This window comes from Aedes albopictus, chromosome 2 (assembly GCF_035046485.1).
Source record: "Aedes albopictus strain Foshan chromosome 2, AalbF5, whole genome shotgun sequence".
NCBI classification, from domain to species: Eukaryota; Metazoa; Arthropoda; class Insecta; order Diptera; family Culicidae; genus Aedes; species Aedes albopictus.
In genome coordinates, this window is record NC_085137.1 from 223,817,094 (window position 1) to 223,844,724 (window position 27,631).

Below are 27,631 nucleotides of genomic sequence, written 5' to 3' on the forward strand. Positions count from 1 at the left end.
CAAAAATAAGACGATGAAATTTTTTTTTATATGGAACCGCGTAAAAAAAGACCTGACTGTATATGCTTCGGCAAACCTGAGCGTCTGTTCTCCAGGAGGAGCGGCTCACAACAGCGTCTGATCCTCATGTTAGGGGCGGCTGATCTACGTCCGAGTGCCAGGGAAGGACTCTAAGCTCAACTGTGCACTATGGTCCTCCGGAAAGTAGGGGGTTGGTGTCAGGCCCTACGAGCCAGCCGTAAAAACCCATTGTAACGGAAAATCAGCAACAGCATAATACGAACCGAGACCAACGGCAACGACCCCAGCGAACAAAAAGGACTTGCGATTGGAAACTCGGTACGTGGAACTGCCGATCTCTCAACTTCATTGGGAGCACCCGCATACTCGCCGATCTACTGAAGGACCGCGGGTTCGGCACCGTTGCGCTGCAGGAGGTGTGTTGGACAGGATCCATGGTGCGAACGTTTCGAGGTAATCATACCATCTACCAGAGCTGCGGCAACACACGCGAGCTGGGAACAGCTTTCATCGTGATGGGTGATATGCAGAGGCGCGTGATCGGTTGGTGGCCGATCGACGAAAGAATGTGCAGGTTGAGGATCAAGGGCCGATTCTTCAACTTCAGCATAATAAACGTGCACAGCCCACACTCCGGAAGTACTGATGATGACAAGGACGCATTTTACGCGCAGCTCGAACGCGAGTACGACCGCTGCCCAAGCCACGACGTCAAGATCATCATAGGAGATTTGAACGCTCAGGTAGGCCAGGAGGAGGAATTCAGACCGACGATTGGTAAGTTTAGCGCCCACCAGCAAACGAACGAAAACGGCCTACGACTCATTGATTTCGCCGCCTCCAAAAATATGGCCATACGTAGCACCTTTTTCCAACACAGCCTCCCTTATCGTTACACCTGGAGATCACCACAGCAGACGGAATCTCAAATCGACCACGTTCTGATTGACGGACGGCACTTCTCCGACATTATCGACGTCAGGACCTATCGTGGCGCCAACATCGACTCCGACCACTATCTGGTGATGGTCAAACTGCGCCCAAAACTCTCCGTCATCAACAATATACGGTACCGGCGACCGCCACGGTACAACCTAGAGCGACTGAAGCAACCGGATGTCGCCTCAGCATACGCGCAGAATCTCGAAGCCGCGTTGCCAGACGAGGGCGAGCTCGATAAGGCCCCTCTAGAGGACTGCTGGAGTACAGTGAAAGCAGCCATCAACGACGCAGCCGAGAGCACCATCGGGTACGTGGAACGGAATCGACGGAACGAATGGTTCGACGAAGAGTGCAGAACGGTTTTGGAGGAGAAGAACGCAGCGAGGGCGGTAATGCTGCAGCAAGGGACACGACAGAACGTGGAACGTTACAAACAGAAGCGGAAACAGCAGACCCGCCTCTTTCGGGAGAAAAAGCGCCGCCTGGAAGAAGTGGAGTGTGAAGAAATGGAACTGCTGTGCCGTTCCCAAGAAACACGGAAGTTCTATCAGAAGCTCAACGCATCCCGCAGCGGCTTCGTGCCGCGAGCCGAAATATGCAGGGATAAAGACGGAGGCCTCTTGACGGACGGACGTGAGGTGATCGAAAGGTGGAAGCAGCACTTCGATCAGCACCTGAACGGCGTGGAGAACGTAGGCACGGGAGCCCACGGCAACGGAAGGAACGACGACGCCAGTGCAGCGGAGGACGGAAATGAACCAACTCCCACGCTGAGGGAAGTTAAGGATGCCATTCACCAGCTCAAAACCAACAAAGCAGCTGGTAAGGATGGTATCGCAGCTGAACTCATCAAGATGGGCCCAGAAAAGTTGGCCACCTGTCTGCATCGGCTGATAGTCAGGATCTGGGAAACCGAACAGCTACCGGAGGAGTGGAAGGAAGGGGTAATCTGCCCCATTCACAAGAAAGGCGACCATTTGGAATGTGAGAACTTCAGGGCGATCACTATTTTGAATGCTGCCTACAAAGTGCTATCCCAGATCATCTTCCGTCGTCTGTCACCTAAAACAAATGAGTTCGTGGGAAGTTATCAAGCCGGCTTCATCGACGGCCGGTCGACAACGGACCAGATCTTCACCGTACGGCAAATCCTCCAGAAATGCCGTGAATACCAGGTCCCAACGCATCACCTGTTCATCGACTTCAAAGCGGCATACGATAGTATCGACCGCGCAGAGCTATGGAGAATCATGGACGAAAACGGCTTTCCTGGGAAGCTGACTAGACTGATTAAAGCAACGATGGACGGTGTGCAAAACTGCGTAAGGGTTTCGGGTGAACTATCCAGTTCATTCGTATCTCGCCGGGGACTGCGACAAGGTGACGGACTCTCATGTCTACTCTTCAACATCGCGCTGGAAGGTGTGATGCGACGAGCCGGGCTCAACAGCCGGGGAAACGATTTTCACAAAATCCGGTCAATTTGTGTGCTTTGCGGACGACATGGACATTATCGCTAGAACATTTGGAACGGTGGCAGAACTGTACACCCGCCTGAAACGCGAAGCAGCAAAGGTCGGACTGGTGGTGAATGCCTCAAAACAAAGTACATGCTGGTAGGCGGAACCGAACACGACCGAATCCGTCTGGGTAGTAATGTTACGATAGACGGGGATACCTTCGAGGTGGTGGAGGAATTCGTCTACCTCGGATCCTTACTGACGGCTGACAACAACGTGAGCCGTGAAATTCGGAGGCGCATCATCAGCGGAAGTCGGGCCTACTACGGGCTCCAGAAGAAACTGCGGTCGAAAAAGATTCACCCACGCACCAAATGCACCATGTACAAAACGTTAATAAGACCGGTAATCCTCTACGGGCACGAGACATGGACCATGCTCGAGGAGGACCTACAAGCACTCGAAGTTTTCGAGCGACGCGTGCTAAGAACGATCTTCGGCGGTGTGCAGGAGAACGGTGTGTGGCGGAGAAGGATGAACCACGAGCTCGCTGCACTTTACGGCGAACCCAGCATCCAGAAGGTGGCCAAAGCCGGAAGGATACGGTGGGCAGGGCATGTTGCAAGAATGCCGGACAACAACCTTGCAAAGCTGGTGTTTGCAACGGATCCGGTTGGCACAAGAAGGCGTGGAGCGCAGAGAGCACGATGGGCGGACCAGGTGGAGCGTGACTTGGCGAGCATCGGGCGTGACCGAGGATGGAGAGCGGCAGCCACAAACCGAGTATTGTGGCGTACTATTGTTGATTATGTCTTGTCTTAATGATGTGGAACAAATAAATGTATGTATGTATGTATGCAGTACCATGCGACACAGACGATGGAAAGATTTACGTGGGACAAACAGGTAGAATGTTACAAACGCGGCTAAACGAGCATATAAATAACATAAGCAAAAAAGAGGCGAAAACAGAACTAGGACAACACCACATTGAAGAAGTACACAATTTTGACTTCCAGAACACCAAAATCCTAGAAAGAATCGATAACCAGGAGAGCAGAACCATCGCAGAGGCTTTCCACATAAAGCTGCTAGGGAACAACACCACTGTAACCACAACACCTGCAGCGCGAGTGTGGTGGTATAGATGCAGCGTACAACGGACTAGTGTGCAAAATACGGACGTTGTCGAAGTGCACACAGCCGAGAAGAACCGAATGACTCAATGTGACGATAGGGAATACATGTAAATAGGACTTAGGGTTATTTTATAGATCACAGTGGTGGCAAACAAACGCTTTATGTAAGTGGGTGGTAATTTGAAATTGTAGACCAAGAAAATTGTACTAACTTGACCAATTAATAAATGTTCACAGATCTGATGATGGCTGAATAGAGTCGGCCGAAACGTTGTATCAAAACGATTTTCAAAGTATTGTTTCACCGAAAAAAATCAACAAACAAGATATATAAAACTCAACGGTGACCGAAACGCCATAAAGTAAAAACTCCAATTTACAGTTTGCTGACCAAGAACCATTCTGCGGTATATCAAACTGTTCAATAAATTTGACCTGAAATTCTGAACTGAGCAGGTGGTGATATCCAAGTGGATGGATCTCGAAACGCAATGAGTCAAAACGATTTGAAACAACAATAAACCAAAAAACTCTTACAGCTTAACAAGCGAGCTCTATGTACATTACACTCTTGGAAAATATTGGCCAGATTCAGAGTGGTATCTGTCGTTTCTGTAATACGGAACGTGGAACCTCGGAACATCTGATTTGCAGTTGTGGTGCTTTGTACACGCGCAGGCAAAGATTTCTGAATAATGGTTGCTTGCAATTTAGTGAGATCTGGTCTGCAGACCCTGGGAAGGTCTTGGGGTTTATAAATTCCATTGCACCTGTCTAGGAGACTACGCGTCGTGACAGAAGCTGATTACTTGACACATGGTAATTACCTAGTTAGATGCGAATATCAAAAAGGGACATGCCACAAAAGTTCAGCTTATTGGACCGTCTAATTTAGACACAATGGCTTTATTTCCCTACTAGCGGAGAAGGAAAAAAAATGAACAGGTATGTAGTAGAGTGAAATTTTTTAGGGAAATAAAAATTAATGAGAAAGCACAGAGAAACTGACGCCACACTCCGCCCGCTTCCCATCGATCACTTTTTTAACGATTGATTCAAATGTTCGCAGCGTTGCACAGTAGTGGCAGGAAGTCGCCTGGATTGTTTTATTTGTCTAATATATATGTATGTATTCGATTCATCATAACCGTTGAAATTGCTTAAAAGCTTGGAAACAATCTCATCACGAATTCCTATCGTACTGTACGTACCGTACGTACGTGACACGTCGGCATCATAACCGGTGGGCAGTTTCGGTTAACATTTGAAGTTTTGTGCTACCTTTGTACCTATGAAAGCCCGCCACTGTGCTTCGGTGTAGGATTTTTGTAATTCAAGTTGATTATCTCATTGATAATCTGTACCCAAAGAAGTCAATGGAATTTCAACTACTATAGGTTCCCAGATCGCGTTTTGGAGGTTGTTCGAGCCCGTATGAAGTTGATCACCAATATGTATTACCTTCTTTTCTCGATCAGCCTAGATAGCTGTGAAGAGTCTGTAGCGATTGTCTCAATTGGCTAAGAATAACACTACGGACCACCGCCTGTTCCGGTGGAGAGAGTCCACTAACAGGTGACCCGTAATTCATGGTGATGCGGCTATATGCTTACACCCTAAAACCGATCAGCACAGAAGTGCATAATTTCCAGACTACACCAAAAATGTGTAACCCTTGCACATTCACAAAATCAGCTCCTGCGTCCAGAAAATCGTGAAAGTCGCGAAAAAAGTTGTAAGGCAATCTAGCTAGGTTTACTAGTGACCTTGGTAAACAAAAAAAAATCGACATTTGCATCTACACCGTGTCCAATAAGTTCTCAAACAATATGCAAATTTAGAAATTTTAATTTTATTTCACATCTCTTATTCATATTTCAAAGTGAATGCATGTATTGAAGGGCCACATAATACTGATTCAATAAAGCATACAGTTTAGAATAACGATATGTTTTGTTTGTTTTTAGAAGCCTAGTAGTACACTTCCGTTTTATGAATTCCGTTTGCTCCGGCACGCAAGAAAAATGTTCCAAAAGTTTTTCATTCTACGGCAGCTAAATAGAGTCCATAAGGTTAAATTTTGTGTTTTTATCCCCAGTATTGTACCAAATGGATATACTAAGGTTAAATTTAAGCAATTTTTGTGATGATATGGTAAGAAATTTCCAAGTAAGCTCAACTTGGGCTGATTTCCTTGAAAATGGCCGTTATATCAAAGATAAACATCATAAAACGTAAATTTGAACAAAATTTACCACAAGCATAGTTTAGAAGTGAGGATAATGTGAATCAACAAGATAATATGCAGTCATGCTTCTTTTAAACAACAAATTTCATTAAAACAGGTAAATGGACATTTTTGTTTAATTTACGTTTTATTTTGTACAACATAAAACGGCTTCGTACTTTACCAATACAGAATGTTATATTTTTTCTCTTCTGGCCATAGTTGCTACTAGCAATGGTGAGGACAGGAACCTAATTTGATTCAACCTAAAACCTTTACCTGTTAAAATGAGACGAAATACCAATGAAATGGCGTGCGTGCCAGCTGAAATCGACTTACGACACATAAGCGATCAGCAGAGAAGGATAGAGGACAATTAATTCCAAAACATATGCTGTATTTGATCAATATTAGTTGGCCTTTCAATAAATAATCTTACTTTGAAAATCCTAATTACAGATGAGAAATGAATTCAATTTGATTCTGTATGAGAACTTATTGGACACGGTGTGGAAGAATGTACGAGCTGTTTTTGTGAATGTGTTACTGTTACACATTTTTGGTGTAGTCTGGAAATTATGCACTTATGAGTAGGTCTTACACATTCTAGGTGCTGAGCGGTCGTAGCGTGTACCATGCCTAAGAATGAAAGGCTAGTAGGGGGGAGGTGTCTTATAAAAACCTAATCGAAAACGGAGCCTGTAGAGTACCAGGACACCTTCCACAGTATTTTGCCCTTACTGCGCTAACCGGAGCAATAGCGCGGTAGACCTTGTGTTTCTCCAAAACAATCAGCTGCCCTTCTTCAATCCCATACTTGAGGCTGAATATGCAATAGGATTTACCAAATGCTCAAAAAACCGACATCTCTTCTCGACATTGCGTCAAGCGGTGATAAGGAAATTGAGTGTTTGTGGATGCTCCCAAGGGGGAGTCTTGTCACCACTTTTGTGGAATCTCTAAGCAGATACGCAATTGAGGGAACCCAATAGCCTTTCCTACTTATGGTTTTGCTGACGAATACCTAACATTGTTAGTCGGTATGTGCATCAGCACCCTTTTCGACCTGATGCAAAACGCTCTTCAGGTAATTGAGGGTTGGTGTCGCCAATATGGCCTTTCGCTAAATTCAAGTAAAACATCTATTGTTATTTTCACGGAAAATCGAAACCGTAATGGTGTTCGCCCTTTGCGTCTCTTTGATTTTGAAATTAATTTGACTGAACAGGTAAAGTACGTTGGAGTCAATATTGATTCCAAGCTTTCCTGGACACCTCATGTTGAGTTCAGAATCAAGAAAGCTTGTATGGCCTTCGAGCAATGCCGGCGAACCTTTGGTACATCTCGGGGCCTAAAACCCAAGTATATCAAATGGATTAACACAACTGTTAATCGTACAATATTGGCCTAGGGATGTCTTGTGTGGTGGCAAAAAGGCGAAGTGAGAACGGTCCAATCAAAATTAGGCATCTCCAAAGGATGTGCTTGATGACGATGTCTAGAGCATTCTCTTTAACCCCCACAGCAGCGCTCGAAGTTCTCTTTGACGTTGCCATTCATCTCAAACAAGAAGTGCATTCTGGCACATACCACCTATCGGTACTCGGTTTACTAGAGGAAACTATTGTGAACCGCAGTTCAACGCACACCTCGTTGTTTCCAATTTTGGTAAATTGGGACAAAGTTGTCCTAGCTCCAAATGATCTTACAATTGCTTGTAATTTTCCATATAGGTCATTTTCCACGAAATTCCCTTCCCGGAAAGAGTGGACATCTGGTTATCTGGAGAGAAGTATTTCAGAAGGCATCGTATGTTACACTGATGGCTCACTTCTCGATGGTCGAGCAGGTGCTGGTGTTTATTCTCGTGAGCTAAGGCTTCATCAGCCTTATTCACTTGGTAGACACTGCACCGTTTTTCAGGCCGAAATCTTTGCTCTTATGTGCGGAGTACAATCAGCACTTCAGCAGCACATAATGGGCAAAGTCATATACTCCTGTTAAGATAGAGAGGCTGCAATTGAAGCACTTGCTTCAGTCAACTCCAGGTCAAAGTTAGTTATCGCTTGTCGAACTCAAATCAATCAGCTGAACTCAGCAAATGCTGTTCACCTTATATGGGTACCCGCCCGTTCCTCTGGAAACGCTGGAAACGGAATGGCTGATGAGTTAGCTCGCACTGGAGCATTACTTGGGATAACGCAGCACAAATAATATTCGAATAGTTTGGAGTCATGTCTTCAAACATAATTGTATTGCACTGAACAATCTCTACGGGTGGCGATGTATCTAACATATCTATCTAAGCAGAATTGCAGCATGCTGATCAACGCATTGACTGACCACTGCCGACTCAGCTATCACATGGCGAATATTCAGCAAGCTGATTCATTTGTATATGATAGCTGTGAATCCGATTATCAAATTTCGTATCATTTGATATGTAACAGACCATTCTTTGCACAACTGCGTTTCCGAGTCCTCGGTAAACACTTATTAATTGGAACTGACTTCAGAAACCTGAATCATTAGGATGTTTTGTTGTTCTTCACCCGCTCTGGTAAAGAGCTATAGGCTCTCTTTACGCTTTATGCTTTATCACAGTGCCCTTTTCAGGACGCTGTGTGAACCCGTTGTGGTACGCACATGTGTCTATGAAGATCCTATTCCCTTACCTGTCTTTTTCCCTATCTTATCCTTTTTTCCTACCCTTCTCTCTTAGGTTATTGATGAATATCCTCGTGTTCATGGCGATGGGACGAATTTCCCAAATGGAGAAAAGTGTGCCTTTGGAGCCGATCTAATGATACTTGATAAGCCGATCTAATGTACCTCGGTTCTGAGAATATTTTTGATCAACGGTATAATGTTCCAAATGGTGTTTGATGAAGCGGTGAATTTTTCATAAAGGTTAATAACGGCTCGGAAAATCGGCTCCAAAAATCGATAAACCTGCCGAAGCCCTCATTTCCTCTATTTTATATTTTTTGTAGTAGCAAAATTTATATTTTAGTGGCACACGTTTTATAAAATATTAACCGTGTTCGCTTACTTGCACTTAAACTTGTAATATTGCACATGCCATAAGCAATTAGGATTTTTTCATAACAATACTTACATTAAATATATGCATGATGATAAATAAATCCAGATCACCACGCACACCGATCGTCATCCACTAAAGTTATTCCGCTCACACACTCAACACCACTCGATAATCACTCTATGAACTGTTGAACGTTGCCTTCCGATGCTGCACCAGGATGCTGGCCATTCGACGTAGTGCACCATTTTATTCACAACCGGATAGCACTCAAATGCGCCATATGTACTACCACACCGAGATCGAATAATTTATTCGCATCACATCCCATCCACCGCTAACAGGAAGCAGCTTTTCTGGTGGCTCCGCACCTTCCTGCCTGGATTTGTCCGCACGCTAACCGATTTGTACAACTCGTTGATAGAACTTAACACTTGTTTGTACCTCCAAGGACTTGGTGCTAATTGATTTTGAATGTACTGTGCGCCACCACTACTGCATATTCAAGTCAGTCAGTCACGTAGGTACCTACCCTGCATCCACCGACTGTTTGGAAGCATAGAATCATTCTTCCTTTGTTCTTTTATGTTTGCGTTTGTCTGGTCTGGTTAGTTGCTGTTTTTCTTCGAATCACCTACGATTCTGGACTCCATCAGGGTTTCATTTGGATTCATATAGGTAATTCGGTTCTCGCACAATTTATGTGATTGAGATATCTTAATCTTTTCGAATTTCGCTCTAGATTCAGGACAGGAGAAAGGACCAACAAAGATGTCCGGAAAATTCCTAAATTCAATCCCTGGAAGAAATCTTTGTAGGAAGCCCAGAAAAAATGCTTGAAAAAATCCACGAAAGAGTCCCGTGAGAAATCAATGAAGTAATTCCGGGAGTAATCTCTGAAGGAATCAAACAAAACAATTTCCGGAAGAAATTCCTTTATAAATCCCGTGAGAAATCAATGAAGTAGTCCCGCATTAAGTCCTCGGGAGAATCTGGGAAGGAATTCTGGAAAATAATACCTGAAATAATCTCGGGAGGGCATTCCAGGAGGGAATTTATGAATGAATTTCTCAACAATTTTTTGGGAATACCCCTGAAGGATTTTCAAAACATCTCTTTAAAACTCCTTGATGAATCTCCTGAAAAAAAAACACAGATAACCTATAGAAGGTTTTCTTTTTTTTTTTTTACTTATTCGTTTATTTGGAAGGCTCGGGCGCCACATGGGCATAACTGAGCCGAAATCTTTTGTTTTTTTTTACAATGGTTATACATTTTACAATTTATTACTGCCTTAAAACTATGTTAGTTTGGGAAGCCGAAGTACTCGCGGCTGTTTCGAGGTTAAGGGTTGAGGAAAAAAAAAATGGGAAGGACGGATTTATGGGTTTAAAACTAAATTATTTGCTAACTTATACTAAAACTTTGATGGGACAAATTGTCCATATCTGTAACGGAACCAAAAAGAAAGGACTTTATCGGTAGAAAACGACAAGAAGAGGACAAACGGAAGGGGGTGACGACAGACAGGGGCGAACAACAAAACCAAAAGGCGGACAACGAAAACAAGGAACGTACTACATCAAACTCTGACATCAACACGTTTCAAAAACTGGTAAATCAGGTTCATGTATTCCAAATCAAGTCCTGCCAACACTTCTCTAACGGGTTTCTGTTGTTTTCCTCGGACCCGGAGAATTTCATGCAGCTCAGATCTGACCTCACGATACTCATTGCATCCCCACACGACATGTTCGATATCCTGGTAAGCTACGCTACAGACACAGAGATTGCTTTCTGAGAGCCCAATACGGAAGGTATGTGCGTTCAACAAATAGTGGTTGGACATCAACCGGCACATTACACGAATGAAATCGCGGCTCAAATCCAACCCTTTGAACCATGGCTTCTTCGACACCTGTGGAATGATGGAGTGCAACCATCTACCCATCTCTCCATCTCTCCATTTGTGTTGCCAGCTGATCAAGGTCTCCTGACGGGCCAATTCAAAAAATTCGTCGAAGGCGATTTGACGCTCATAAATATCGCCTTCGCTAGCGCCCACCTTAGCCAGAGAGTCCGCTTTCTCATTGCCCGGGATTGAGCAATGTGAAGGGACCCAAGCTATGGTGATGATGTATGAGCGTTTGGACAAAGCACTCAAGACTTGGCGTATTCCTTTCAGGAAGTACGCTGAGTGCTTCATCGGTTTCATTGACCGAACAGCCTCCAGAGAGCTTAGACTGTCGGTAAAAATGAAGTAGTGCTCAGGTGGGAGAGTGCGAATGTACTCTAAGGTGTAGTATATAGCCGCTAGCTCAGCAATATATACCGAACATGGCTTTTGAAGCATAAAGGTGGCGCTATGAAATTCGTTGTAGACACCGAATCCAGTCGAATCATCGGTTTTGGAACCATCTGTGAAGAACTGTCTGGCCCCGCTAACATGCCCGAACTTACTTGCAAAAATTTGTGGAATACCTATGTAACGAAAAGATTCCGGTATACCGGTGATCTCATCCTTCATAGAGAGATCAAAATCCACAGAGGAGCTGTCGAAGTCTGAGAAGTTGTCACGATTGGTGTTAACCGGAGATGGGCTTACCTCCAGCGTCATGTACCAGTAGTACACACTCATAAAACGAGTTTGGGGATTCTGTTCGAGCAGCTTTTCGAAGTTTTCTATGACCAACGGATTCACAACCTCGCATCGGATGAGGAACCGGAACGACAACTCCGCAAAGCGGTCTGTCAGAGGCTGTACACCAGCAAGTACCTCTAAACTCATTGTGTGAGTCGAGTTCATGCAACCTAACGCGATCCGCAGGCAACGGTACTGAACCCGTTGAAGCTTCAGCAAGTGTGTTTTCGCCGCGGATTGAAAACAGAAGCTACCGTATTCTAAAACCGACAGAATGGTTGTTTGGTACAGCCTGATCAGATCTTCCGGGTGTGCTCCCCACCATGTTCCGGTAATAGTTCGCATAAAGTTGATTCGTTTTTGGCATTTTTGTATCAGATACACAATGTGCTTCCCCCAGGTGCATTTAGAGTCGAACCAGAGACCAAGATATTGAGAAGACATGCTATGAGTGATTGTCTTACCCATCAGAACGAGCGGAAACTTTGCCGGTTTGTGTTTTTTAGAAAAGACAACCATCTCAGTTTTCTCCGGAGAGAACTCGATACCCAGCTTGAGAGCCCAAGTAGACAAATTGTCCAAAGTATCCTGTAGTGGTCCTTGCAGATCGACTGCTATTGATCCCGTTACAGAGACAACACAGTCATCCGCAAGCTGCCTTAACGTGCAGTTTTCCATGAGACAATCATCTATGTCTCTAACATAAAAGTTGTAAAGAAGGGGGCTTAGACATGAACCCTGGGGGAGGCCCATGTAGCTAATTCGTGAAACTGTCAAGTCACCATGAGCGAAACTCATCTGCTTCTCAAACAGCAAATTATACAAAAAGTTGTTAAGAATTGGGGAAAGGCCACAGTCGTGTAGTTTGTCGGAAAGAACATCGACACAAACTGAATCAAAAGCACCCTTAATATCCAAAAACACTGAGCCCATTTGCTGCTTTTGAGCAAAGGCAAGCTGAATTTCTGAAGAAAGCAACGCAAGACAGTCGTTCGTACCTTTGCCTCTGCGGAAACCAAACTGTGTGTCTGACAACATGCCATTCGATTCAACCCATTTGTCCAGTCGAAAGAGAATCATCTTCTCCAACAGCTTCCGTAGACAAGACAACATCGCGATTGGACGGTACGAATTATGATCCGACGCGGGTTTCCCGGGTTTTTGAACAGCTATCACCCTCACTTGTCTCCAATCATCCGGAACGATGTTGTTATCCAGGAACTGATTGAACAAGTTCAACAAGCGCCTCTTAGCGACGTCGGGGAGGTTTTTAAGCAAGTTGAACTTGATTCGATCCATTCCTGGAGCGGAATTGTTACATGAAAGAAGAGCAAGTGAGAATTCAATCATTGAAAACGGCCTATCCATGTCGTCCCTATCGTCGGAAACATCACGAATTATTCGCTCCACGGGCACGGAATCTGGACAAACTTTTTTTGCGAACTTGAGGATCCATCGAGGAGAGCTTTCTCGATCCTCGTTGACCGACGACGCGTTACGCATTCTTCTACCGACGTTCCAAAGAGTTCTCATCGAAGTCTCGCGCGACAAACCCTCGACGAACCGACGCCAGTAACCGCTTTTCTTCGCCTTGATCAAGTTCTTGAACTTGCTTTCAAGGGAAGCGAACCGCTTGAAGTTTTCGACCGAACCGCGTTTCCGAAACTCTTTGAACGCCGCGGATTTCTCGCGATATATTTCTGTACACTCACTATCCCACCACGGATTGGGGGGTTTCCTGCGAACCGACGGACCTGGCACTGGTCGACGTTGTGCCTGACGCGCACTACTGATGATCAGTTCTGATAGAAACTGATACTCTTCCCGCGGTGGAAGGACTTCTACCGATTGTTCACCGTCGATAATTGCTTCTGCGTACTTCTCCCAGTCAATGTGCTTGGTGAGATCGTAGGCGATGTCGATAGATGGAGGTTGATGTGACCCATTGGAAATAGAAACAACAATCGGCAGATGATCACTACCATGAGGATCCTGGATAACCTTCCATGAACACTCCAGCGATAGTGAGCTCGAACAGATTGAGAGGTCTAATCGGCTGTTTCTAGAGCTGCCATCTTGAGCTGGAGGTGCCACTCGTGTAACTTCTCCGGTATTCAAAATTGTCATGTTGAAGTCGTCGCAGAGGTCATATATCAACGTTGAACGGCTGTCATCGTACAGTTCCCCCCAGCCTGTACCATGGGAGTTGAAATCTCCCATGAGCAGCCGAGGCTCGGGCATAACCGAGCAGATGTGGGCGAGATCCCTGCGAAATATTGCAGTTCTCGGTGGAAGATATATGGAGGCAACACTGAGGGTTTTACCTCGGATAGTCACCTCACATGCGACGGCTTCAATGCCTGTCATCGGATGAAAATCGACTCTGTAAAATGAGTGCTGCTTCTTGATCCCTAGAAGCACCCCTCCGTGAGAGTCGGATCGATCAAGGCGAATGATATTATAATCGGGAAAAGGTAAGGTTACATCAGGTGTCAGCCATGTTTCGGATAGTGCAAAAACATCGCATTGTAAATTGTAAACTAAAAATTTAAAAACGTCTAATTTCGGTGTAATACTACGACAGTTCCAGTGTAGAACCGAAATCGTATCTTCGACCTCGGTGGTTAAATTAGCCATCGAAAGATACGATTGTCGCAAGGAGGGGCATTTTAGAAGCCAACTGCTTCAAAAGAGGGGTCACGCAAGGAAGAAGTCCTTTTACAATGTTCTTCACGGAGTCTGAAGCATTGAAGAAGCTGAGGATGATGTCTACAATGCCAGAGAGCGTAAACAATGGCGCACCCTGAGGTTGCTCCTGGTGCTCCGAATGCTGTCTTTCCGGTTGAGAATTCGAAAAACGTGGGACATCTGGGATTTTAGATGTTCCCGGGAGTGATGGAAAGTCTCGTTCGTCCTGGATTTTGAATCCCGGAGGGGAACGTTTTGTGGCTTTCTTACCACTCTTCAAATTTGTCATGGTGGGTTGGGGGTCGCTGCTAGGCAGATTCCGAGGTTTTTTGGTGGGTCTCTGGAGCCTCATCCGTTTCCTCGTTTCACCCTTGAAAACAAAGGGAACCCCGTCCCCGACCTCAGAGTCAGAGCCCTGATCATCGAGAGATAAAGACGAGTAGATGTTACGGGATTCAACGGTCGGGGCAGCTTTTTTCAGCATTTCGGCGTAGCTTCGCCGTGATCGCTGCTGCAACGATCGTTTTTGATGTTTTTTCTGCTGTATGTACCTTGGGCAATCAATCAGATCATGTGGACGGTCGCTGCCACAATAAACACACTTGGGCGGCGTTTTACACGCACCGTCCACATGTCTCTCCCCGCATGTTGCACAGCGAGGTTTATTGCTGCAGTACTGGGCGGTGTGGCCCAGCTGCTTGCAATTGATGCAATTCATTACCTTCGGTACATACAGCCTCACAGGTAGCCGAAGTTTGCCAATCACCAGCAGATCTGGTAATGCAGATCCGGAGAAGGTCACAGAAAATTCTTCAGATGGTGTGTAAACCTTCTTCTCGCCCTCCTGGGACACCGAATGCAGTTGCCGGCAATCCAGTATCTGGACAGGAGGAAGAGAAGGGTTATGGAAACGACCACAGCCTTGCATGATCGTTTCGCAGGTCAAAGATGCGTCGGCGACCTTCCCCGAAATCTCTATCGACGCGCTTGGTAGGTAAACGAAGTACTCAAGTGTAAACAACTCGCAGGCCACAATCTCATTAGCGTGTTTTCGGTCGCCTACTGTCACCCGAAGCTTAGCTGTACCGACCATGTCAATGGAGACAACGGAAGAATACCGCTTAGTCAGATCCTTGCTGATTTGAACGGTGTTCAAACGTTTGCCTTTGGGTCGGAAGAAAACAACATATGGCCCGCCAAAGTCGGGAGGGTAGGCCTTGAGGCGGGGGGACGTCGAAACAGATTTACTGTTGGTGTCCATTGCAGAAGCACCAGGGTGAAGGGAGACAAAGGGATTAGCATTTACATCGCCTTGTTGGCTCGAGCAGTCCGATGCCAATAACGAAGCTTCGTTGATGCGGTACGATGTTCCCCCGCCATCATCATCATCGCCCATTGTGGTAGCTAACTACCACCACGGGTCACTCAAAAATCTTAAACTACCACTATCACAGGGACGAGAAATAATCAAAAAACAAGGGACAAAATTAACGCTACAGGAAAAGTGAGAAAAAACTGCTTATGTACCAAATTAAATCTAATCAAAGAGTCAGTGGAGAGGGGGGAACAACGAGAGGTAACTTTATGTACTTATCTTTGTGCACTCTGTTTAGCCACAGGCTCGACGACGACAGGTCCAAGCGATCGGATGGCCCGCACAGGGAGGAAGCGAGCTGCTGCTGAGCGCCCGACGCTGCGCTGGTGTGCGTCGGTTGAACGCTCTCTGCTCTTCTCTCGGTGGGCTGCTGCTGTCGACGACGATGAGCTTGGGTACTCACTGGAAGAAGCCGATCACGGCCGCGCGAGCGGCGCGGTGTGCGGGGGGTGCTGCACTGATGTGCTCGATAATCGGTCAATGCGCCACGTGATAAAATGAAAACGTGAACTTTACTCAAACTAAACGAACTTTTGCGGCAAAAATTGTGGCCTAGCCAACCGCACGCGTCCCACTAGGGATTTTCACTTCAACACTTGATCACTCGGAAAACTAGCACTGGAAAAAGCCACCGAACTGGATAGTATCGGGAGACAAACCGGACGAACGAAAAGTTGCGACTGTCTCGCACGAACGCTCGCCAAAGAGTCAAGGTTTTCTTGGAGAAACAAAAATTATCTTAAGGAATTTCAAAACAAATCACCGATCGATCCTCTAGGGATCTTCGAAGTTATTAAAAAACTGCGGGTACACCTGGAGAATTCATACTTGGAATGATAATGGGATTTCTGAAACTTCAGAAGGCACCCCAGAGCGAATTTCTGAAAAGATCCCGAGAGGAATTTCTGAAGAACTCACTAGTGGAATTCTTGGAGCAATCTCTGGAAAAATTCCCGGAGTACTCTTTGGAGGAATTATTGTAGACATCCCTAGATGGAGCCCTTGAGCAAATTCTGTAGGAATCCCTGTAGAAATGTCTGAAGGAATGTCTGGGGGAATTACTGGTGAAATTTGTGGACAAACTCCTGGCGGAATCTCTATAGGAATTCCTGGAGGAATTTCTGGACGAATCCCTGAAAGAATCTTTGGAGGAATTCTTGGAGGAATCCCTGTAGGGATTTTTGATGGAATTTCTGAAGGATGGATAAATTCCAAGAGAAATACTTGGTTAAATTCCTGGATCCTGAATTCCTTGAGGAATCCCTGGATTCATTCCTGGATTCATTCCTGGAGAAATTCCTTGAGAAATCCCTTGAGGAATCCTTGGAGTTCTCCGTGGAGAAACTTCTGAAGAAATCTCTTGAAGAATTCTCGGAGGAATTCTTAGAGAAATTCCTGAAAGAATTCCTGGAGCAATCCTTGGAGGAATTCCTGGAAGAGTCCCTGGAGAAGTGCTTCCAGGGAGAATTCCTGGAGAAATGCTAAGATAAACTTTAAGAGGAATTCTGGAAGAAATAACTGGAGACATTCTTTAAGAAGACCCTTGATGAATTTCTGGAAGAATTCCAGGAGGAATTCTTGGGGGAATTTCTAGAAGAGTCCGAGACGAAATCTCTGGAGAAATTCTTGGAGGAGGCCCTGAAGCATTCACTGAAGGGTGTGAAGAATTAGTTAAAATTGATTAACACAAAGAAATTAAAAAAATGCTGGGGAAAGTCCTGGATGTATTCCTAGATAAATTCCCGGAGAAATTTCTAGAAGAATAATTGTAGGAATTCCTGGAGAAATCCCTAAAGCAATTTCTGGAGCAATCTCAAAAACAAAGGAGGAAACTCTAGAGAAAGTTGGGACTTGGGGCATTTCCAAAAGAATGCCAAACAAAGTGCATTTTATATTTTGTTCTTACTCACTTATAATAAGCTTGAAATAAGAAGACCAGGTGCGCTAGTTTTGTTTATGAAGAGATTTGTGTGTTTAATATCTTGAGTTGGTACCAAGCTCGGCCAATGCACACCGGACCACAAGCGGGATCTAGCAAGTAAAAACCTCTAGCGTTTTGGAAGTACATTTTTTTTCAGTTGGACTTGTATTTATTTAACTTGTACTTTTATGTGGTGAAGAAAGTTAGTTGGTAATTTTGCCGCATAGGTGGCGCTGCGATACTAACTTTTTTGTTTTACGTCCTAGAGGTTTCCCGTCTTCTGCAAGGTTGTAACAAAGCTATACTAAAAAGTAAAATTTATGTGAAAATCACATTTTCATGACTATTTTGGATGTTATTTGCAATTTTATCAATTTTAGCACTTCATACGTGTTTATCAAAGTAGCCTGTGTCTGATGATACCAACTTTACATTTTTCGGGACATTTAAAATGGTTTTTTGGGCAAAATAGTAAAAATTACTATTTTTTAGTGTTTTCAAAAAGTTGCAAATTTCGGCTAAATTTGATGCTTGCTTGAAAATTCAATACTTCTTGATAATTACTTTGTGAATTTCTAAGTAATGCTTTTAAAAATTGCTCATCAATGCCTTTTGGATTTTTTTTTAATTTAATAATAGAAATATTTTTGGAAATTCTTTCGTTATTTGCTTTAGTAATTCAATCGACGATTCCTTCAGCAAATGTGTTTTTTTTTTAATTTCATGCGATAGTTACATTGGAATTTAATTAGCAATTTCTTTGAGAATTTGCACCTTTATTTTTTTTCAACTTTTTCCTCTGCTATTCCTTTAGCAATTCCTTTTACAGTTCTTTTGAAAATTTCTTCCGCAATTTTATTGCGATACCTTTTGTAATTCTGTATGATTTGATTGAACACATATTTATTGCTTCCGAAAATTGCCACGGCAATTTGTTTATAAATTGTCGGCAATTTGTTTGTAAATATTTTGAAAATTTAATTGAAAACTTCTTTGGGAATTCCTTTGGCTGTTTCATTCAAAATTTCGTCGGTGATCTCTTTGCGAATCACTTTGGTGTTCAGCACTTTCTTTGTGAATTCCTTCGGCAATTTATTTGGAAAATCCTCAAAAAAATCCTTTCAGATCTTCTTTGAAAACTTCATTGCAAACTTTTTGGAAACTCCTGTGGAAATTCCTTGGGTCAACAATTTGTAAATTTCTCAGACAATCATTTGATAAAATTATTTAAATAATTAAGAACTGCTAGATAAATTTCCATCAAAATTACCTTAAAAATTTTCAAAGAATTTGCCAAAATAATTATTATAAGAATTACCAAAGGAATTTCTGAAGAAATTATGGAAGCTTTTCAAAGAAACTGGCTAAATCCAATCCCACAATAAAATGGCGAATTTGTCCCAACGGAGCTGCCGTAGAAATGTTCATAAACATTTCCGCAAATAAATTTTTGAAGGAGTTCTCAAAGAATACGCCGAAAAAGTTTCGGAAGGACTTCCCAAAAGAATTGTTTGAGGAGTTTCCTAACTCATTCGTTAATTAGAAAATCATTAGCGAATGAGTTAGGGAAGACCATGTCAGTGAAATCCTTATAAGAATTGTCAAAAGATTTTCGGAAAGAATTTTAGAAAGATCTAAAAAAAAAATACTGAAAAAATTCCAAGCAAATGTCCTAAGTAATGATGAAACTATAACCAACATTTTTTTAAAGATATTTCTGAAGAAATTAGCCAAGAAATTCCCAAACTAATAATCTAAGAGGTTACCAAAATATTTACCTGAGAGATTTTCAAAGATATTGCTGAGCAAATTCTTAAAGCAATTTCCGAAACAAATCAAATCGGAATTGCTGAAGGCATTCAGAAAAAAAAACTGCTAGGAATTCCTCCAATTTTTACTAAAGACATCTTAAAGAAATAGGCTCCTAAAGGCCTTTCTCAATTTCTGCATAATTCGATCAAGCATTAATTAAAACGAAATGTTTACTCATTTTTTAAAGTATTCCTATTAGGTAAAGCCCATAAAATATATTTTCAAAAATTTTAAGAATTTTTGCAAAACTCCTTGTTTAGCACTCAATTTTGGATAAATTTTGTTTAACGTGTATGTCAAACAGGAACATTAGTTGTCAAAAGTGAGCCAATGTAATATCTTTTGTTTATTAACTATTGTGTCACTGTTTAAGTTCGGGAATAATACCATTGAGGGGCCCATATAGCCAAGGCGGTAAACGCACGGGTATTCAGCATGACCATGCTGAGGGTGACGGGTTCGATTCCCGGTCGGTCCAGGATCTTTTCGTAAAGGAAATTTCCTTGACTTCCTTGGGCATAGAGTATCTTCGTGCCTGCCACACGATATACACATGTAAAATAGTCATTGGCAGAGGAAGCTCTCAGTTAAAAACTATGGAAGTGTTCATTGAACACTAAGCTGAGAAGCAGGCTTTGTCCCAGTGAGGACGTTACGCCAAGAAGAGGAGAGGACCATTGAGATCAGAAAAGTATGCTTCTTTGTGTAATGTAGCAAAACCGGGAAAATATTTTTCATTTTAGGACCCTGTTGTCCAAATGGTACTCATTATAGATAGTAGAGTAAACATAGATCCGTGATGATGAATCCGTTGTAGGGGCGGTGGGGGTAAAGTGGGCAACCTAAGCATTGTGGTTGTTTCCAGTGGAAATGCGGCAAAATCCATCTGCTTTTCCGAGTAACATGTAAGGTAATGATATACTCTACAAATCTTGTAAGGAATTACATTTAAAAAAATATTGTTTTCTTTGATTATTTTCTTCACCAAAATGTGCGTTAAAATAGCGTGAAAAAATCGGTGGGGATAAAATGGACAATCGATGGGGTAAAATGAACAAGTCGTTAAAAGTTAAATAACAGCATAATATTTCTATGTTTTTAAATGCAAACTATCAAATTTCATACGATACCTTTATTTTGTTGTTTTCAAACTTTTAATACAAACTTCGAAATAATTATTGTAAAAATAGTGTAAAAAACAAGCACTGTTTTGGATGAAAATGATATTTTGTAGATATAAAATATTTTTTTATAACTTTTTACTTCAACTATCTCACGACGTTTATAATGGCTAATGATTCTGAAGTTTGCAAAAAAAAAATATATATGAAATTTTGGTGAAATTTGAACCGATTGTCCATTTTACCCCCACCGTCTGATTATGTTAAAATTATTTCTAAAACTTTTTTTTTTACAAAACCTATTTTTTTTTATTTCTTTCAAATATATTCTTCTATGTGAACTTTATTAGTTGAGAGTGTAAAACTTGTAATAATTTGAAAATAGATCACGAAAAAAACAATAGCAATGATAAGCAGATATTACATCATTTCCGATTTTTCACGTGATTTGTAAAGTTTTTGTCATTTTGAAGAGGTTTATTTGATTTTAATGTTCAAGATCAGCAAAAGTATAATAATTCATGCTTAGGCATAAGCTTCAATCGTTAAAACATTTTTCAAAACAATAAAAACCATGAAACTGTACCCTGTCCATTTTACCCCACCTGTCCACTTTACCCCCACCACCCCTATCCAAACAAACTGTCAAAATCTGTATCCAAACGAGCATGACGTTATGATTCCAACAACACCAATGGAGTGCATGACGTCATATTCAACCGTCGCACTCCAAAAAAAAACTATTCACACGCTTGAAACATTTCACTCAGCGATGTCCGCGGATCTATGTTTACTCTACTATCTATACTGCCCATGATCGCATATCAGTCCCATCTTTGCTGGGATTCCTATTCATATGGGACAATTATGCGATCATAGGTAGTATAGCTCTCATAGAAATTGTAGAAAGGAAATTCATAAATTAATTCCTGAAAAAGTTTTCAAATTAATTGCCGTAAAAAATCCAGAAAGCATAAATAAAAAAAATCATTTTCAAATGAATTTGTGAGGAAGATCCCAGAGTCATTGTCGAATGAAGTACCAAAGGCATTACCGAAGGAATATTCGGCGTAATTAATGGAAGAGTTATTGGAGACTAAAAATTAATATCACAAAAATTGCTGAAACGTTTTAAAAATTGCTTGAGATACTACTAAAACGATTATGAAATCCCGAAAAAAAGACACGAAAGACCTGCCGATGAAATTTGAAAAGAAAGACAAAAAACTCAAAAAGAAATTGCTAAAGAAGTTTTCGAAGTAATTACCGATAAAATTTTCAAAGGCTGTGCCGGAAGGTGTTTGTAACAAATTCCAAACATATTACCAAAGAAATGATAAAAGAAATTGCCGAAGGAGACCCAAAGAAATTACCGAAGAAATTTGCCAGTTCCAAAGGATTTGCTGAGGGATTTCCAAAAGGAATTTAAATAAACAAATAAATTGCAAAACAATTTCTAAAGAAGTTTCCGGTAACATTCCCTGAGGAATTGCCGAAAAACTGTTTTGCCAAAAACACAATGTTCTTGTATTATACGTACATGCTGACATTGATTATTTGCAAATCATTTGCGAAACTCTTAGGATTTTCATAAGTTGGAATTGAATGGACGATTTTTCTGTTTCATTACTCGATTATTTATTTTATAGTTGTTGTGCTTGCGTTTCATACCTACAACTTAAGATTGCCATAAGTGGCATGGTTGTGAAAAAATCATAATTGAAAACTATGGAAACCGTTACAGTAAGGGTTTGGATTCCAATTAGCTGCTGCTTCACTCAAGCAAATGAACCTAAGATTATCATAAGGCCTAACCCAACTAACAATCACTCATTTAACAGGCACCATTATGACGAATTAATTCAGCATAATGTTGAATAACATTTGAATTATTTTCACGTACAACCTATGTTCGGTTTTTGTTCACACAAATTTGGAGAAGTTGTAAAGCATCATGTTGTGCACCAACTTAATTTTTTGTTGTTCAAAGCGTTTTACAAATGTACAAGAAAGTTGTTATTAAGCTTTGGCAAAAATGACTGAAAATAAATAAAATGCAAAAATGTTGAACTCTCACGAGAGTAATTATTTGCTCTCATGTTGAGAACACCAATTATGAAATAAGAATTACATATAAAATTACCTAAATCCGGATTAGAACTGGAGACCTGTCGATGGCCAGCCGCATGCCTTCCTCTCTGCGCCATCCTAGAGATGGTGAGATGCAGCACCCAAAGCAAAACATAATCTTCCCATGACTCAATAATGATCACTCCTGAACTTGTGTTCAGCAGTGGTGAATTAGCTCAGCACGTTGTAATCAGCTGAACAACGCCTTATACTTCAACATCTGTTCAGCTCAAAACACGTATTTTCCATTCTGATTTCGCTGTCAGTATTTTTATCGCACGGTGAGAAAGCTTGTATCGAATGCGGTCAAAAAGTGTTGGTCCTTATTGAAGATATTGTTTCCAGACGAACTAATTGCGATACGAATATGTTTTATTTTTATTTTTAAATATCGATCTTTAAAAATCTTATTCTCATAGATTTTTAAAGATCGATATGGTGGTGCGGTGGTGCGGTATGGTCTTGGACATGGTGCATTCACAGCATCTGTTCAGGTAATCTACTCATGCTCAGTCGAAGATCCGTTTAGCAGTTTTTTATTTATGCTTTTGTCATGGAATCTTGATGTTATGTTCAATAAATAGCGCATAAGGATGCTCAGGGATACTTGAATTGTGTCGATTTCTGAATGCTGTTTGGTTATCTAGGTGAATATGGGAACAATATTCAGTAAACACGACAGCACTGAAATGTCAAATGCATCGATCCAAGTGTCTCGTACAATCGAACTGCAGCGGAAGATAAAAAATATAATAATCAAGGTACAAGATATCTTGTTACAGACTAATAATAAATAAATTAATGCCTCGTTTTTACGTTGATTACGTCTCTTGGCGCTCAATGTTAAACTACATAATTCCATTCTGTTTTATTTTATGTGTTTCGTTTAAAATTTTGGTTCTTAAATAACTTGGTTGTCTAAACAGTTTTAGCCATGCTTTATCCCATAATCCAAACAAAGTTCCGAGTTAAACTATGGCGGGCTGAAGGCGTTTATTTGACAAGTGAAAAGTACATTGTTCAGGAGCATATGCTGATTGCTACATCAGCTTAATAAGATGCAGCCAAATGTTTCGTTACACTCTTTTGTTAAGGACTCAATGCTTGTCGAATAAACTTCTTGTTAAACTTTTGAAAAGTGTTTTAATTTATCATTGTTGATACCGATGAGAAAAGTCGAACATTGACTATTTTCTCAATTGAAAAATCATTTAAACAGTAATGTATAGAGCATAATTTTAGTTCAGCTATCATTACCATTTTTAAGCAACAATTCAGCAAGCTTGCTTGTTTGTGACTTGCAATTGTTAGTTGGGAACTTACGAAATGGCCTTTAAACAAACAAACCTATCGTGCAACAACATTGGATGTCGTTAAAATTGATTTGGGTTCGTTTTACAAGCGAACGAGATTTTGGCGCTTGACTCGCGAGAGCGAGATTTTGCATGAAAATCTCGCGCGTGAAAAAATGATTCAGAATCGCGCGCGAGTTTACTCACGCAGGAGCGGTTCATGAGTGAGTTTGAGTGTGATTTTATCAACACTGCGTGAATTATGTGCGCTTAATGAGGAAAACGGCAAAGAAAGGCGAAATCAGCGACTTAACGGTACGGCAGATCGAAAAGAAAAATTACGGTGGCCTTGGCGATCCTTCGATCATAGAATAAAAAACTCACATAAAAACCAATGTCTTGAAAAAGTCTTGAATTTGAATGAAAGTAATATTGGTTTTTTCGTTCTCTGACAAACTATCGATCCTGTACAAAATTTCAGAAACATTAGTTGTATTAAAATTTGTTTGTGTGTTAATGTTAAAATTATTGAAGAATGTTAAAATAAAAAAAAATATTTGAAAAAATTGTGATTTTCGACTATGACACTATCACGGACACTTTTCGACAATTGCGCGTGGACAAATCACGAGTAGGTTGCCACTTAGTCATTGTGCAAGTGTCAAACTAAGAAAATAAACATTTTTTATTCATAGTCTGCTAAGCCTTGAGCTATAGCGTAAATGCCTGCGAAGAAAACCAATATATTGCATTCACAAGTAAAACTGGAACGTTATTTAACGATGGTGCAAACATTATCACGCATACGGTACACCTTGCAAACGAAATGCTGTACGAAGCTTTGACTAAATAATAATCAAAGTTAGTTTCGCAATAGTCAAAATTTTAACTTTATACAGCATTCCTTTTATCACAGAGGTTCCCATACTTTTTGAGGTGACGAGCCCTTTAAGGATTGTCAAACCATCTGGGGCCCAATGGAAATTTTTAGAAAAAAATATGAATTAAATGAACGAAACCTGGTTTTTTGTGTGCAGTGACGTTGCACGCTATGTCCAAAGGGAAGTATTATGAAAAGTGAATGTAACTCAAAGTTTTTTCGCTAGAACCGTATTTTTGGGCCTCTAGATTCAGATTATGTGCTATTTAAAATCATCCATCTTGGGTTTTTATCATACATTTTATATGGGATGAAATTGACCTTAAAATGACTTTTTTCGACATTTGTATGGAAAAATAGGAAAAAAAATCAAAAATATATATAAAAAAAAACAAGATGAAATATTTTAAGTCGCACAGATTCGGAATCTAGAGGTCCAAAACTACGATCCTAGGGTATAACATTTGAAGTAAATTCATATTTCATAATACTTCCCTTTGTACATAGCGTGGCGTTGCCAGAAATTTACTGTGAGAAAGGGATTTTCGACAATCAATGATACTTTTTTTTAAACGACACTCACATTTCGTAAACAATGCTGTCATCTTCTTCTTCTTGGCGTAACGTCCTCACTGGGACAAAGCCTGCTTCTCAGCTTAGTGTTCAATGAGCACTTCCACAGTTTTTAACTGAGAGCTTCCTCTGCCAATGACCATTTTGCATGTGTATATCGTGTGGCAGGCACGAAGATACTCTATGCCCAAGGAAGTCAAGGAAATTTCCTTTACGAAAAGATCCTGGACCGACCGGGAATCAAACCCGTCACCCTCAGCATGGTCATGCTGAATACCCGTGCGTTTACCGCCTCGGCTATATGGGCCCTTAATGCTGTCATGTACATTCAATTGAGTCGTAGCTGAAAAAATTGTTTCTTCTAAAGGCGTTTTATACTGAAATTTTGTTCCTCAAATTGTGGCTATTGGGAGTGACGGTATACAAAATTAAAAATAGGTATAATTTGCACAAAATGAAATAAAAATTTAACAATTTTGTTGACAACATCGCGGCCCCCCTGGACTGGCTTCACGCCCCCCCAGGGAGCCGCGGACCACCGGTTGGAAACCCGTGTTTTATCACATATATTTTTATGAAACTTAAGAACGCGACTCAGAATAATCGAGTTTGATCTGAGCTGTGTAAAATGTTGTAGTTTAAAGGAATAATACTAACAATTGCTGTTTAAAAGTATGTTCATGTATCATATGTTAGTTTGTGAATAATAAACCACACAACAAGCGGTATTAAATATGCAAATTTTACATTACGGTTGGCACAAAAAACGATTTGCCGCAGTCGCACATATGTTTTAAAAATTGTGATTAAGTTTTCGGGCTAGTTCTCTCCGCAACTCAGTTTATCATTGAGTATATGTACTCCTTTTCCAAAAAAAATAAACAAACAAACAAACTGGAATCCATTAAAACTGGCAACCACTTCAACTGGCACCCCTAGGAAAAAATCCTAGATACGTCAATGATGCTGAAATTAGTTGCTTTGCATTTTCTGTTCTTTATTTTTAGCCACAGGTTAGAAAATTTAAAAACAAAAATGTGAAACAAAAAAACAATTTCAATAAATCTAAAATTTTCACTAGGCGGGATCAGAAAATATTTTTTATTAAAAACGAATAAGACTGTTTCAGTTCCCACAAAAAAAAAATTTAGAATACTTTAACAAGAAAATCTTTGTAATGATCTTTGTATTTATATAAATTTTATAAATTATAAGTATCCGAAATATATCCAAAATGCTCCTCTGAAGTCGTCAGCGAATTTAAGTAAAAACTACGTTATTTTGATCATGCATCGTAAAACTCACCGAATAATGTTCACTTTTTTATGTTATTCTATGGTTATAAACTGCCCGTACGTTGTTATAAAACCGAATGGATTGCTGTCAAACTATATTGTCACAGGAATTCCCATTCACTTATCTTCGTTATCATTTTCACAAATTATACGTAGCAATTTCCTCTTCGCAATAATAATGGAGTTGAACTCCTAATATGTTTTGTATTAATTTTTCTCATACTTAATAAACTTCATGTTAATTGAAATGCATTCTCACAATCACAGGTGTAATAACAATTATTTTCTACATCCATTAATCCACAACGAGATATCAAAGACGTTATTCATATATGCTGTGACACCAGCTTCTCAATCTCGCTTCTTCTTGTTTACTTCTCACTGCACCAACCATCCACGGCAAATAATAATCCTTTAGAATGCCGTTAAACCACACCACCCAGCATCAAACACCAGCAAAGCTGATCATTCCGAACAGGAAGCACCCGCCAAATCCAAGGTTATAACCTTCACAGGCAATTTCGCATAAATCCTAATATGCGCTGCCACACGTATCACACTCCACGTGCCGGAACCGATTTTTCCGTTATCCTTCGATTTTGCCCTTTGGCACCACTCGGAAAAACACAACACAGCAGCACAATCCGCTTCAGGCGCTAAGAGGAAAATCCTTCACGACTCCGAAACTGGCGAACTGCGGACAATCACCGTTAACGCTGGCGTCGCACCGACCGTCTATATCCTACTGAGCGCGGTGGCTTGCAGTCCGTTGCCGTCAGCCAGCATCCAGTCGGACCGACCACCAGCAGAAGTCATCGGTATGCCGCCCGGTTATCAGCGAAACGGACGTCCGCGACTCCTCGGCGTCGGAGAATGAGATACCAAGTTCTCCGCAGCTAGAATGCAGTCCTGACTCCTGAGAGTCAGTTGGTGCTCGGAGAATTGAGCATGCTTTAAGGAGCACGTTCACGGTGTGTTTGCGAGCACGTGGTACAACGTCGCTGGAGCTGAATGGGAAGGAGCGGCAACGCCAACTCAGCTGTTGACATAGAAGGCATTCGTATTACTTCT

General features: G+C 41.4%; 1 protein-coding gene across 1 annotated transcript in view; it reads right to left on the reverse strand.

Annotated features, from left to right (window-relative positions):
• The window catches only part of LOC115259068 (zwei Ig domain protein zig-8), a 186,200-nt gene extending 158,804 nt beyond the window's left edge, over positions 1-27,396 (reverse strand). The window contains exons 1-2 of the mRNA XM_062851202.1: positions 26,571-27,396; positions 8,908-9,327 (exon numbers count right to left, since the gene is read on the reverse strand). The gene's annotated coding sequence lies outside the window, so the exon portion shown is untranslated. The remainder of the gene's footprint in view (positions 1-8,907; positions 9,328-26,570) is intronic.
• Positions 27,397-27,631: the final 235 nt, after the last annotated feature.